Here is a 6,000-nt window from a genome sequence, read left to right as displayed (position 1 = left end):
GCTGATGCAGGAGACACGGGTTCGTGCCCCGGTCCGGGAAGATCCCACATGCTGTGGAGCGGCTGGGCCCGTGAGCCATGGCCGCTGAGCCTGCGCGTCCGGAGCCTGTGCTCCGCAACGGGAGAGGCCCACGTACCACAAAAATTTAAAAAAAAAAAAAAAAAAAAGTGATTATCAAATACTTTAAAGCATTTTGAGGAAAGTGAGGAAGAGTGTCATAATGGGCTAAAACCCAGGAAGCATAAGCTCCAAGGAAGTATTAAAGAATAATGCATGCTTGGTTTGCAAAATAGAAGATTTAGAAGCAGAACAGAACTAACTTCTTGTGGACACAGCTCATTATAATCAAGCTGGTCTAGAAGGATGGAGACTAAAAGCAGCAGCTGACTGAGGAGGAGTTCCCAAATCAGGACAGAGTCAGCCCCGGCTCCACAGAGGGTGGAAGGATATATGGCAGGACCCCCATGCGTCTCACTCCAGGATGGCAGAGGGCACTTCCCAGGCTGCCATTATGCAAGGCCTTCCCATCCCTGGGGTGAGTAACCATCATTTAGTCATTCATTCCACAGAAATCTCTTGAACCCCTGCAGTACCTGGCACTATCCTAAGCACTGCAGAGAAGAAAGCAGACAAATAATAGAAGCATCCCAACCCTTAATGGGAGCCAGATCAATATAGTCCACCCCATCGGGAGGAGAGGGAGGGAGGGAGGGGTGTTCCGGGCAGGATGTGGTCAGAGAGGACCCTCCATCCCTACTTCCTGGGTTACTCCTAGTCCTGGTAGACACATTTATGGCAGTTAAACATGCAACAGGGACACATCTGTGTCATTAATAGAGATACTACTATAAAGAACAATATTTCTTCCTGGGTTCTAGTTTATTCAGTTTAATTCAACAGACGTTTATTGTGTGCCAATTCTATGCCTAGAACTGGAGCTACAGAGAAACGTTTTCTTCAAAAAGCATTGCCCCTGCCCTCAGCAGAGTAGGAATGGCAAATCCATGCCGTTTCAATCCAGAAATTGCTGCCAGAGACCTGAGTCCTCTGCAGGTTCAGGCAGAGGGTGGGAAGTGATTTCCCCACCAGCTCAGAGTGGCGGTGATAGTGGTCAGTGCAACGTGAAGCCGACCTGTGCCGGTTCTGCAGCCCTCCGGTCACTACGTCTGAGGGCTGATTTTCAAGAAGGGAAAGCCTTTTTGACTTTGCCTCATCAAAAGAAGTTCAGCGCTCTCTTCGGCAGCACATACAGTAAAATTAGAGAGATACAGAGAAGGTTAGCATGGCCACTATGTAAGAATAACGTGCGAATTCAAACAAAGCGTTTCATAGTTTTGTAAATAGGTGGAGCACAGAGGATTTTTAGGGCAGTGAAATACTCTGTATGATACCATAATAATGGCTACATGGCATGATACACTTGTCCAGTCCCATGGAATGTACACCATCAGGAGAGCACTGTAATGTAAACTATGGACTCTGGGTGATAATGTCACTGTGGGTTTATCAACTGCAACAAATGTCCACTCTGATGGGGCATGTTCATCACGGTGGAGGCTGGGGGTGGGGGCAGGGGGCTTATGGGAAATCTCTGTACCTGCTGCTCAATTTTGCTGTGAACCTAAAACTGCTCTTTAAAAAAAGTCTTAATTTTTTTTTTTTTAAAAAAGGACTAAAAACAAACAAAAAAAGAATGTCAGGCAGCTGAGTAAACTCCCTGGAATAGCCAGACAGACAGAGACAGACAGGCTTCTGAACTGCTCTGCAGGGGCCTGAGGAAGTTGGAACAGTTCCACAGAGGGGGAGGAGGGGAGCTTCCTAGTCCAGCTCTGTCTCCCCATCTGGAAGGGGCAGTGGGTGCAGACCAGTATATTGTAGTCTAATTCTCTCCTCTTACACTAATGCTTTACAAAAAGCACCTGAGTAATTTAACTTAGTCCAATCTTATCATTTACTTTTTGATTTATTAATAACTAGGGGAAAATATATCTGAACAAATTTCTTTTTTTTTTTTTTAGAAAGTGAGCACATTATATTCTCTGCATTCCTGGTTTTCAAATCACTGGTACATTTTATTTTATTTTAATAAATTTATTTATTCAATTATTTATTTATTTACCTCCAGCCACCCTGGGTCTTCGCTGCGGTATGCGGGTCTCCCATGGCAGCGACCTCCCCCATAGCGGAGCACAGGCTCCAGGCGCATGGGCCCCAGCAGCTGCGGCTCGCGGGCTCCAGAGCGCAGGCTCAGTAGTTGTGGTGCACAGGGCCCAGCTGCTCCGCAGCATGTGGGGTCTTCCCGGACCAGGGCTTGAACCCGTGTCCCCTGCATTGGCAGGCGGACCCTCAATGACTGTGCCACCAGGGAAGTCCCTAAGCAAATTTCTTACATTGTAACTCTTTTTTTTTTTTACACATTTGTAAATCTTTTTTTTTTTTAACATGTTCCTCTGTAGTTTTGATTGCCATTTCTCTAATGATTAGTGATGTTGAGCAGCTTTTCATGTGTTTGTTGGCAATCTGTATATCTTCTTTGGGGAAATATCTATTTAGGTCTTCTGCCCATTTTTGGATTGGGTTGCTTTGTTCTTTTGATAACGAGCTGCATGAGCTGCTTGTATATTTTGGAGATTAATCCTTCGTCAGTTGCTTCATTTGCAAATATTTTCTCCCATTCTCAGGGTTGTCTTTTTGTCTTGTTTATGGTTTCCCTTGCTATGCAAAAGCTTTTAAGTTTCATTAGGTCCCATTTGTTTATTTTTGTTTTTATTTCCATTACTCAAGGAGGTGGGTCAAAAAGGATCTTGCTGTGATTTATGTCAAAGAGTGTTCTTCCTATGTTTTTCCTCTAACAGTTTTATGGTTTCTGGCCTTATATTTAGGTTTAATCCATTTTGAGTTTATTTTTGTGTATGGTGTTAGGAAGTGTTCTAATTTCATGCTTTTACATGTAGCTGTCCAGTTTTCCCAGCACCACTTATTGAAGAAGCTGTCTTTTCTTCATTGTATTTTCTTGCCTCCTTTATCAAAGATAAGGTGGCCATATGTGCGTGGGTTTCTCTCTGGCTTTCTATCCTGTTTCACTGATCTATATTTCTGCTTTTGTGCCAGTACCATACTGTCTTGTTTACTGTAACTCTATAGTATAGTCTGAAGTCACAGAACCTGATTCCTCCAGCTCCATTTTTCTTTCTCAAGATGGCTTTTGCTATTAGGGGTCTTTTGTGTTTCCATACAAATCGTGAAATTTTTTGTTCTAGTTTTGTGAAAAATGCCCTTGGTAGATGATAGGGATTGCATTGAATCTGTAGATTGCTTTGGGTAGTATAGTCATTTTCAAAGTGTTGATTCTTCCAATCCAAGAACATGGTATATCTCTCCATCTGTTTGTATCATCTTTAATTTCTTTCATCAGTGTCTTATAGTTTTCTGCGTACAGCTCTCTGTCTCCTTAGGTAGGTTTATTCCTAGGTATTTTATTCTTTTTGTTGCAATGGTAAATGAGAGTGTTTCCTTAATTTCTCTTTCAGATTTTTCATCATTGGTGTATAGGAATGCAGGACATTTCTGTGCATTAATTTGTATACTGCTACTCTACCAAATTCATTGATTAGCTCTAGTAGTCTTCTGGTAGCATCTTTAGGATTCTCCATGTATAATATCATGTCATCTGCAAACAGTGACAGTTTTACTTCTTCTTTTCCGATTTGGATTCCTTTTATTTCTTTTTCTTTTCTGATTGTTGTGGCTAAAACTTCCAAAACTATGTTGAATAATAGCTGTGAAAGTGGGCAAACTTGTCTTGTTCCTAATCTTAGAGGAAATGGTTTCAGTTTTTCACTGTTGAGAACGATGTTGTCTGTGGGTTTGTCATATATGGCCTTTATTATGTTGAGGTAGGTTCCCTCTATGCCTACTTTGTAGAGAGTTTTTATCATAAACAGGTTTTGAATTTTGTCAAAAGATTTTTCTGCATCTGTTGAGATTATCGTATGGTTTTTATCCTTCAGTTTGTTAGTATGGTGTATCACATTGATTGGTTTGTGTATATTGAAGAATCCTTGCATTCCTGGGATAAACCCCACTTGATCATAGTGTATCATCCTTTTAATGTGCTGTTGGATTCTGTTTGCTAGTATTTTGTTGAGGATTTTTGCATCTATGTTCATCAATGATATTGGCCTGAAGTTTTCTTTTTTTGTCACATATTTGTCTGGTTTTGGTATCAGGGTGATGGTGGCCTTGTAGAATGAGTTTGGGAGTGTTCCTCCCTCTGCTATATTTTGGAAGAGTTTGAGAAGGATAGGTGTTAGCTCTTCTCTAAATGTTTGATAGAATTCTCCTGTGAAGCCATCTGGTCCTGGGCTTTTGTTTGTTGGAAGATTTTTAATCACAGTTTCAATTTCAGTGCTTGTGATTGGTCTCTTTATATTTTCTATTTCTTCCTGGTTCAGTCTCAGAAGGTTGTGCTTTTCTAAGGATTTGTCCATTTCTTCCAGGTTGTCCATTTTATTGGCATAGAGTTGCTTGTAGTAATCTCTCGTGATCCTTTGTATTTCTGCAGTGTCAGTTTTTACTTTTTCATTTCTAATTCTGTTGATTTGAGTCTTCTCCTTTTTTTTCTTGATGAGGCTGATTAATGGTTTATCATTTTTGTTTATCTTCTCAAAGAACCAGCTTTTAGTTTTATTGATATTTGCTATTGTTTCCTTCATTTCTTTTTCATTTATTTCTGATCTTATCTTTATGATTTCTTTCCTTCTGCTAACTTTGGGGTTTTTTGTTTTTTGTTCTTTCTACAACTGCTTTTGGTGTAAGGTTAGGTTGTTTATCTGAGATTTTTCTTGTTTCTTGAGGTCGGATTGTGTTGCTATAAACTTCCCTCTTTGAAGGAGGGAAGTTTTTGCTGAATCCCATAGGTTTTGGGTCATCGTGTTTTCATTGTCATTTGTTTCTAGTTTTTTAAAAATTTCCTCTTTGATTTCTTTGGTGATCTCTTGGTTATTTAGTAGTGTATTGTTCAGCCTCCATGTGTTTGTATTTTTCACAGTTTCTTTCCCTGTAATTGATATCTAATCTCATAGCATTGTGGTCGGAAAAGGTACTTGATACAATTTCAATTTTCTTAAATTTACCAAGGCTTGATTTGTGACACAATATATGATCTATCCTGGAGAATGTTCCATGAGCACTTGAGAAGAAAGTGTATTCTGTTGGTTTTGGATCGAATGTCCTTTAAATATCAATTAAGTCCATCTTGTTTAATGTGTCATTTAAAGTTTGTGTTTCCTTATTAATTTTCTGTTTGGATGATCTGTCCATTGGTGTAAGTGAGGTGTTAATGTCTCCCTCTATTATTGTGTTGCTGTCAAGTTCCTTTTTCATAACTGTTATCAGTTGCCTTATGTGTTGAGGTGCTCCTGTGTTGGGTGCATATATATTTATAATTGTTATATCTTCTTCTTGGATTGATCCCTTGATCATTATGTAGTGTCTGTCCTTGTCTCTTGTAACATTCTTTATTTTAAAGTCTATTTTATCTGATATGAGTATTGCTACTCCAGCTTTCTTTTGATTTCCTTTTCCATGGAATATCTTTTTCCATTCCCTCACTTTCAGTCTGCATGTGTCCCTAGGTCTGAAGTGGGTCTCTTGTTGACAGCATATTTATGGGTCTTGTTTTGTATCCATTCAGCGATCCTGTGTCTTTTGGTTGGAGCATTTAATCCATTCACGTTTAAGATAATTATTGATATGTATGTTCCTATTACCATTTTCTTAATTGTTACGGGGTGGTTTTTTTAGGTCCTTTTCTTCTTTTGTGTTTCCCACTTAGAGAAGTTCCTTTAGCATTTGTTGTAGAGTTGGTTTGGTGGTGCTGAATTCTCTTAGCTTTTGCTTGTCTGTAAAGCTTTTGATTTCTCCATTGAATCTGAATGAGATCCTTGCTGGGTAGAGTAATCTTGGTTGTAGGTTCTTGCCTTTCATCACTTTAAATAT

General features: G+C 39.6%; 1 non-coding gene across 1 annotated transcript; it reads left to right on the top strand.

Moving 5' to 3' along the window:
• The first annotated feature begins 1,227 nt into the window (after positions 1–1,227).
• Positions 1,228–1,336, top strand: LOC131746850 (U6 spliceosomal RNA). Its single transcript, XR_009332680.1, has one exon. It is a non-coding gene; the product is annotated as a U6 spliceosomal RNA (small nuclear RNA).
• The last annotated feature ends 4,664 nt before the right edge of the window (positions 1,337–6,000 follow it).

The sequence above is a fragment of the Kogia breviceps genome, chromosome 1 (genome assembly GCF_026419965.1).
Source record: "Kogia breviceps isolate mKogBre1 chromosome 1, mKogBre1 haplotype 1, whole genome shotgun sequence".
Lineage (NCBI taxonomy): Eukaryota > Metazoa > Chordata > Mammalia > Artiodactyla > Physeteridae > Kogia > Kogia breviceps.
The sequence above is the reverse complement of the archived record's forward strand: the minus strand, read 5'-3'. Positions and strand labels throughout refer to the sequence as shown.